This window comes from Gallus gallus, chromosome 2 (genome assembly GCF_016699485.2).
Source record: "Gallus gallus isolate bGalGal1 chromosome 2, bGalGal1.mat.broiler.GRCg7b, whole genome shotgun sequence".
Classification (NCBI taxonomy): domain Eukaryota; kingdom Metazoa; phylum Chordata; class Aves; order Galliformes; family Phasianidae; genus Gallus; species Gallus gallus.
Genome location: NC_052533.1, coordinates 101878446 through 101887531, shown reverse-complemented (window position 1 = coordinate 101887531; position 9086 = coordinate 101878446). Strand labels below are relative to the sequence as shown.

Sequence of the window (9086 nt, the reverse complement as noted above, 5' to 3'; positions counted from 1 at the left end):
TTGCTGTAGGGGAGGTTCAGGTTGGATATTAGGAGAAATTTCTTCTCAGAAGGAGTGGTGCTGCAGCAGCACAGGCTGCCCAGGGAGGTGGTGCAGTCACCATTCCTGGAGGTGTTAAAGAGTTCTGTGGATGTGGCACTGAGGGCTGTGGTCAGTGGGCATGGTGGGCATGGGCTGATGGTTGGACTGAACGGTCTTAGCGATCTTCTTGCCTTCTTTTTACCCACCAATCACGTAACCTTATCATAGAAGGAAATCACCTAAACACATCATGATGATTTTCATCTCGAAATACTGAATGGCTTTCAAACAGATGCTCACGGCTTCCTAACAACGTCGGCGTCTCCTGCAGAAAAGCGAGGCACGCGGCGCTCCGATGCGCTCAGCTCGGCGGAGCGCTGCCCCGCGCCCGGCCCGGCCCCGCACTGCCGCCCAGCGGTATCTGCCCACGCCGCTCTGCGCTCCGCCGCCTGATCGGGGCTTCGTGCTTTGCGCGTAGCCGGCCCGCTCTCAAAGGAAGCACGGGACGATACGACGAAGAGGATGAAAGTAAAACATGCTGCACGGTGGGACTCGGAGCAAAGGAAGAGGCAGCAAGGAGTGGCTACAGCACGGAGACTGAAGGGGTTCTGACTTGATTATCCCACCGAAGGACGCTGGTGATGAGGGACAGTGACCCAGAGATGCAAACATGAAGTCAGGAAGCATCCTATGGCAAGGACATGGATGCTTCATGGGCAGATCCACTAAAGCTCGAGCACCGACTATATCAGAACAAGCCCCAAGCCCACCTGCACAGAGTTAATATCACTTCAAACGTATTTCAGCTACAACCATAGAGTCATGAAGGCTTGTTTCTCATCTGACCACTGGCCCTGTGCCATTCGCATTGTACCGTGCAAAATAGCCATTGCCCACCTTTGAGGAGAAGAGTCTAAAGAATCTCTTGGCAATACTGGAAAATGCTAAGCGGTTTTATTGAACTAATTGGCTGGGGATCATTCACAAACATATTTGGGGCACGATATTTAAGTTGTTTTTTAGAACCAAACCCCCCAGATGAAATACTTGAAAAGCTAAAAGAAGCAAGGATGAAGACACTGCTTTTTTACCCTTTTAGCAGGAGAGATTTTTCTGTAAAACATACAAACCGAACTATTAGCCTTTCTGTTGCACTTTTCAAACCCTGATTTTAAAGTATTCATGTTGGATGTTGGGAAATACTTCTTTGAAAGAGTGGCTGGACAGTGGCACAGGCTGCCCAGGGAGGTGGTGGAGTCACCATCCATGGAGGTGTTCAGGAAACGTTCAGATGTTGTAATACGGGATGTTGTTCAGTGGGAAATATTGGTAGTAGGTGGATGGTTGGACTGGATGATCTTGGAGGTCTTTTCCAACCTTGGCGATTCTATGATTCCATAATTTAAATATTTTACAACAGGAGTCGAGCATCGCTGGCAGAAAAACGGAACTCAAATGGCAGGATTACTTGGTGTAGCTCTGCCAATGATGTAACAGCAGAATTAAATGCTGAGAAGTGCCATGTCTCTCAGTTGTCTGCATATCAGGGACTACGCTGACTCTGACTGCTGTATGAACTATGCTGAGATGGTGAAAAGTGAAAAAATACTCACCACGTGCTTTGGACCCCAGTGGGGATCAGAAAACCATGCCTGCATCAATCAAGTGGCACTGCCTAAATAAAACATGCTGTTCTTTCGTAAGTTATCTTTACTATTATTAAATCATGCAGGAAACGTAAGCTTGGCTCAACCTTGAAAAACTGCTCTTTAGAATCATCACAGAATGGCCTGGGTTGAAAAGGACCACAATGATCATCGAGTTTCAACCCCCCTGCTATGTGCAGGGTCGCCAACCACCAGACCAGGCTGCCCAGAGCCACATCCAGCCTGGCCTTGAATGCCTCCAGGGATGGGGCATCCACAGCCTCCTTGGGCAACCTGTTCCAGTGCGTCACCACCCTCTGTGTGAAAAACTTCCTCCTAATATCTAACCTAAACCTCTCCTGTCTCAGTTTAAAACCATTTCCCCCTTGTCCTATCAAGGACAAGAATAGTTTATGTTTAGAACAGTTTATATATTGCAGGCACTATTTCTAAAGCCAAAGAGCAGAGTTTTGCTGACAGGGTTCCTCATGACCTGATCAACTTGTGGAAATCTTGGGGATGTTGGACACAGCTCCTTCTGGCTTTGTCAGCACCGACATGCGGAGCTGCTATGAGCTGTATCTGCAGAGTATTCACTGCATTCACAGCACCTCCATACCACCAGAGCTTTTTTACCTCAAATCTTTATGTTTGTGGGGTATTTTTTCCTAGAAACAATGCACACTCATGGATGTGTGAGTTAAAATACGAGTAAACATTTATGTGACATATTTTCTGACCACTCGGGAACTGGAGATGTTCCGGAAAGCACCGCTGAGCTATTCGGATGGCCTGGGACTAAAGGTTTCCCAGTGCCTGGTCTGCCCACTGGCCACACATGGCAGTTACACCATGGAGAGCCTCATTTCTCAACAAGGGCTTTGCAACATCACCGCACTGTGCCCAAATAATTTCTATTCCGTAATCAATGAGACAAAAATGCTCTAGCTATAAAATGTCCACAGCATTGCACAACACGAGGCCCAACAGCAGCTCTGACTTGCCAAGTTGGTGCAGCTGGAAGATGTTTCAGCCTCAGGACTGATCTCGTGTTGGCTTTGAAGGTAGGGAAGGGAGTGCCTCATTGTTGCAGTTGCTGTCCTTTGGCTGAAATGCTGAAACAAACTGCGTTTTCTTCTGCTGAGAGCTGTTTATCCCAACATAGATGTAGATACAAACAAACAGAAGATGGCTGGTGCTTTCAAAGCCCAAGTGTCGATCCCAGCTTCCCAGTATGATTCCCAGACTGCATAGGCCAAGCCCTGCCCATTCCAAGCTATCATTAGTCCACCAACTTGGAAGCCACTTGGGATCTGTTTGCTTTTCTGCGCTATTCTCATACTTAAAATGTTTTGAAAAAATTAATCTTCATAGAATGGTTTGGGTTGGAAGTGACCTTAAAGCCCCCCCAGTCCCACCCCGTGCCTTGGGCAGGGCTGCCGCCCAGCAGCTCAGCTGCCCAGGGCCCCATCCAACCTGGCCTTGAGCGCCTCCAGGGATGGGGCACCACAGCTTCTGTGGGCAGCTATGCCAGTGCCTCACCACCCTCTGAGTAAAGTATTTCTTCCTCATGTCTAATCTAATTTAACTTGCCAAAGGACGTCCAACTTCTGGACAAATGGGAGCTGAATCCCTCTTGAAATCAGCAGCCCTGAGCTGCAGCTGACAGGGTGCACGAAGGCAGAGTCCTACTCTGAGAGACTTTATCTGTGGGATGAGTGATGCTCAGAGGTGAGTCTTCTGGCTGCGAGCCCATCCTGCAGCTAAACACATCCCAAAGGTCAGGCTATCCTCCCTACCTATGCCTGGGTTTTTTCGATGTTTTGGGGGTATTTGGTATGGGGATAAAAGGCATGACCTAAAATCGCCTAACACCAGCTCATAAGACATTGATTGGTTGTCTGGTACGAAACAAGCATGAAACAAGGATCCATCCTAGTCATGCTCAGTATTCAAGCATGTCCTGCTGCTGGAAGGTGACTTTTTTCCCTTTAAATCTGAAGATGGGGGTCATATGTTATTATAGGAAGGCTTTAGAGTTTGCAGTGCTGGTGGGAGTGGCAGGATAAGCTTTCAGAGTGTGTGGCTCACAGCCTCTTGCTGCTGAAAGGCATTCATAGCTCCTATCAGCCTCTCCTTGATGCTGGCTTCCCAGTGGCAGTTGTCATTGGCAAAGTCCCGCTCTGCTGAGAGGCGCTGTGCAAACACAGAGCTGAACATCTGTCAGCACTGCTCTCACACCACCGAGACCACTGCTGCTGTATTTTCTTTCCTTTTGCTCTGTCTGTTAAGAAAAACCTTATTTGCCTTATTTTAATTTCTAATTTTAATATTCATCTTATATTTGTGTTTTATTTTACATTTGTATTTTATTTTCTAGTTTACAAGCAGACTCTCTTTGACCATAGTAACACAAAGAAGTGTTTCCCTGGGAAAGAACAAATAGTTAATTCTTTCCTGGCTGGCCCCAAGTGACTCTGTGTTCCCATTGCTTTTGAAATCACTGCAGTTTGCTCAGCCTGAAAGATTACAGCTATAGGAAAACTTACGTTTCAGTGTTCTATTTTAAAAAGGAACAGCAGAACTTTATAAATAGCATCACTACTGGTTTTCTTTCTGACTGTGGCATCTCCAGCCCAAGTACATAGATGCAATTTCCAAAGCACTAAGAAATGTCTTAGGTCACATTTAAGCCGGGTCAGCCAAATCCAGGATCAGTGAAAAAATGACTTGTTCATCTGTTCTGGAATGAGATCTTTCTTCCCACCATTCTTAGTTATAAAGATATCTTTTGTGTGGTTGTCGCTAAATTTAAGCCCGGGCTGAGCGTATTTATTTGTGCACTATCTACATGCATTTTATGCATCAGCAGTGCATAGTGGTAGGCTGCACGCACAATTAGGGCTTTATGACTTTTGAAGTCACCTAATACAAAGATTTATGTATTTGCAGCAATAAAAACCTGTGATGGGGATGGATGTTTTGCAGACCTACAGCCTGATTCTCCTTTGTGCGGTCTTGGTTTAGCTCCACTGCCTGCAGTGGCACCAATCCTCACACCACCTGAGCGCCACAAGAACAGAAGAAGGAAACCCACCCCCAGTGCAAGCCTGGGGAGGTTGGATCCCGCATAGCTCACTCTTATTTCAGACCGTAGCCCTGCGCAGAGTGGGCCTGGCAACAGGAAGGAAACCTTGCAGGATGCTCCTTGCACCGAGCAGCTCATGCAGCATTGTCACCGTGTCGTGGGGGCTTCCAGGGCACCAAAAGCACAGGTGTGTGCATGGAAGTGAAGGGAACGTAAGGTGAGAATGTGCTCTTTTAATACATGCATTACTATTCTGTAAGAAAAAAAAAAATCCTCTTATGGTCTATTTCTTTCTTCACCAAAGCACTTGGCTACTGCAGTAGGATTGAAAAGTAAGAGGAGCTGAACTTCTATGGTCTTATAGCAGCAGTTAATAGCAAAGGAAAGTCCTTGTGTAGCTGTTTCCTGGTGTTACAATGTTTTGATAACAATGGTACACAAAGGCTGGTTTTGTTTAGCGTGCGCCATGTCGCTGCTCGTCAGACAAAGTCTCAATTCTTTAAGTCAAAGACAAAGTGCTGATTCTTTCAGTTCGAGGCAAAAGCCCAGGACAAATGTGTGACAAAAATACGGGTGTGGAATGCCTCAAACTGCGGAGCAATAAGGAAGGCGGTTAGTAACAAATTCTACTTCCAACTATGATGGAAAGAGGGGACAGACAAATACGCACTTTCTAACTGGAAGGGCACATTTAGGGAAGATGTTTCTCCTCACCGTTCCCTGGATGATTCTGAAATCCTAAAGATGAAAATACCTTTCCTGTTCTCTGCACACACAGCCCACCCTTGGCAGAGCTGCCCTCACTGGGCTGGGCTTGGCTCTCCCACAGCAGACAGTTTCCCTTCAAGAGGAGAGCAGCTTTGTTTACCACCCCCAGGTGCAAACCTCATTAACTGATGTTTACTTCTTTTGTGTTTTCAGCTTTCGATGAGGAGCCGGGTTAATGGATACTGAAGATGGTGGTGGTAGGGAGAATGGTAAAGGAAAATTCAGGAGCTGGTTTTACCTCTTTCAGTTTTGAAGGCTCCTAGGCAAAATGGCTCAGAGCCGTCCAGCTATGGGGAAAAAAAAAGGGAAAAAAAAAGAGAATCCTTTTGCATAGGTTTTGATTTGTTGTGTTTGTTGGGGGTTTTTTTCATGACGATGGGAAACAGAGCGTAGCCAAACTCCTGACATTTCATGAGTTATAAATATTGTACAAAATTATACTTCTGGCACCAGAAAATGCTTTCTCCTGTTGTTCAAAGTGACTCCAGATGCTGATGTATTTAGTGTACTGCGCAAGCACGCGGACCGGAATGAAAAAGCGAAGTAAATGAGTTTACATTCATCTGTCAATATTCCTAAGGGACGGCCTGTTCAGGCTGCCAAGTCTGCTCTGCGTATGCGTGCATAACTTCAGCGGGCCAGAGATTCCCACAGTGGAATCTCCTCCATGAGCAGGGGCGCTCTGCCGCCGCAACCTGGTGGAGGTGGTGACCGCTCCCCTTCTGAGTGTCCTCCATCTCCTGCAGGATTGGCAGAAAGAGCTTTCCAAAGGACCTGGGCATTTTACGTTTTAAATAGCTATATGTTTCACTGACTGCTGTCCCTCACTTGAGACAGTCCCATGAAAAGGGATTTTGACTATACAAACAGCAGCAATTTCCATCCCAAACGCTGGAGTGATTTGATGCCCATGAAAAAAGCAAACAAGGCACATGTGAGAGAAGAAGCTGCTGTGGCCAATGTCCAGCATATGTTGGAAACACATGGAAGAAAGAAGAAAAGATGAGAGAATTCAAGAGATGAAGCGTCAATGGAATCGTGAAGGCTGGAAAAGACCGCTAAGTTCATCTAGTCTTCACCATCAGCCCATCCCCAGAATGCCCACTAACCCATGTCCCTCAGTGCCAATGAGAGAGGCAAGCGGTGAGAAAGGGGTAAGTAGTGTTTTGCTCAAAGTGACCAATGTCCTTCACTCAGCAGCTATCCTCAACCATGCCAGTGTCCCAGGCTAAGCAGCCCTCACCAAACTTGTCTGCACAGAGACTGACCCAAGCCAACATCTTCTGTAAGGGAAAGCAAACAGGAGGGTGGGCACATGCACCTCTTTTAAGGCTGGAATATTGCCACATAGCCAAACTGTGTTCACAGACTCAACAGACCTTAGTCTGTTCTAGGCCTCTAGGGCACCTCCTCTGTATTTCTGTCCTATAAAGTACGGGAAGTGACTAAGATCAGTGCCTCATTCCTCTGCTCACCTCTGCTCACTGCAGCAATACAGCTGTGTTCCTCAAATTTTCTTGCTCAACCTCAGATTCCTTCACTCATCCTCGATTCAGCCTAAGGGAATGTCATTTGTGGTGAATAAGAAACCTGGCAGAAATGACATTTTCCTCTCTTTGTTCTGTGCAGTCTAGGATGGGGTAAGTTATGGTGATAAAACGCAAGACCTTTACACCCATCACCCCCCTTCACCTCCCAGAGGGATGGCCAAAATGTACCTTGGCACCAGAACCAAAGACAAATGTCAATATATTTTCCTGGCTGTTAGAAACAAAATGTTTCCCAGTGTCCACAAAGCCTTTACCTTGGGCAGCTGGGCTCCAGGATGGACTCGTCCAGCCTGCATCAGGCTGAGCTCCATGCTGCCAGGGCCTTGCTTTGGCTGAAGATGCTGAGAGATCCACTGGGATCCCTGGAGCGTTCTGTGGAGATGTATGGGGACTCAAGTGTCTCCCTTTTACCAGCAGCAAGTTATGGAAGGGCCATGACAGGAGTGCCATTGCTCATCACCCTCACAACATGCCGAGCCTTGGAGCCCACGCTGTTTCTAGCTGCCTGAATGTAACCATGGTGAAGACTCAGCTTTAGAGCAGTCCAGCAGTTCTTCTGTTTTGGAATCTTCATGTTTTACCAATAATATTTAGTATTATTTGATCTTAGCTTTGTTTCCCAGAATTTTGTCAAGGAACACCATAAGAAATATAGCAACATCTTCAGGAAAGAAGGAAATCCATGCATCCCATCCTGGATTACTTTTGTAACAATGAAGAATGATATAATGATAAACAGCTACTGAATTTTATTTCAGAAGAATATTGATAGAAAATTAAGAATATCACAGGAAAAGGGCTTAAGTGTTCATTGGTGCCTATGGGAAATGCTGGTCACCTACATGCTTCAGTAATCCAAGGTATATGGGATATTTGTTGGATAATGCAAGTGTTCCCTAGTCAGTCATTTGACCTTCTCCACCCAAAAGCAGAAGCTAAACCCATTTGTATCATTCCCACATCACTGACTTCAACAAAGCAGATGTTTCAGCACGTTTAGAAGGATTCTTCCCAATCCAGTGGAAAGAAGAAATATTACAGAGAAAGGCAGAGTCATTCACCCTCCAGAAAAGAATTATTTGGCTGCTGTGAGGCTATTTCTCCTCCCATGAGAGTAGATGCATGCAGTCAGCAATTAGCCAGAGTTTTCTTAATATCTGGGAGAAAATCCTAGTGATCAAAGTGAGAATTGTTTTGTCCTATATGGAGGGATATGTTTTCTCATTATGTGCGTACACTGCTCAGTGCTGGGGGGCTGAATAGCTGCCTAACCAGTGTCAGATTAGGATGTGCAAACATCTTGCTCACCAGTAGTGTGCTTAGTGGACTGCTGAGGGATATCTTTGCTTCAGAAGACAGTAAATAAAATTGCTTCTTATGTCTCGAGATGTGAGCTGATGATTGGCAGCTTGCAGAACTGGCAATGTGCCTCCTTCATGTCTTACCATCCTTTCCTGTGTACTCTAGGACAGCTCAAAAACAGCAACAGAAAGCACCAGCAACACTGCTTATGTACACAGAAATTATCCACCTGAATGTTGGGAGGTGACTGCCATGTACTGCAAGTACTGCAGGCTTCCCCAAACCCATCCATTTTCTTGTTCCTCCATTGGGAGTTGGACAGGTTTCAAATGAGTGAATGCACAAAATGTGCTCTGCCGCTGTTGGTTCCAAAACAAACAAACAAAAAATGCTCAGAACTTACTGCTGGTGCAAAGGCTGTGCTTTAACTTCCAGGCAAAGACAGCAAAATACAGCTCTGAGCTGTTGTACACAAGGTCAGCTTCGTTATGCTGTGCACACTGTCCTGAGTTCATTTCAAGCCCCAAAGATAAGCTTGGAGGCCTGCGCTGGCTCAATATACTGAAGCTATGCATCTGAACTCCCTATCCATGCAGCATCCCTACCAATGCTAGCAAGTAGGGGAGATCTTCATTTAAAATCTGGGTTTCCCTCAACACTGCTCATTACTGCACATTCAGTAAGACCAGCAATCTTTGCAACTGTCATAAC

General features: G+C 46.1%; 1 long non-coding RNA gene across 1 annotated transcript; it reads left to right on the top strand.

Moving 5' to 3' along the window:
• The first annotated feature begins 4118 nt into the window (after positions 1-4118).
• LOC107051997 lies at positions 4119-8459 on the top strand. Its single transcript, XR_001464034.3, has 2 exons — positions 4119-4972; positions 5677-8459. It is a non-coding gene; the product is annotated as an uncharacterized LOC107051997 (long non-coding RNA).
• Positions 8460-9086: the final 627 nt, after the last annotated feature.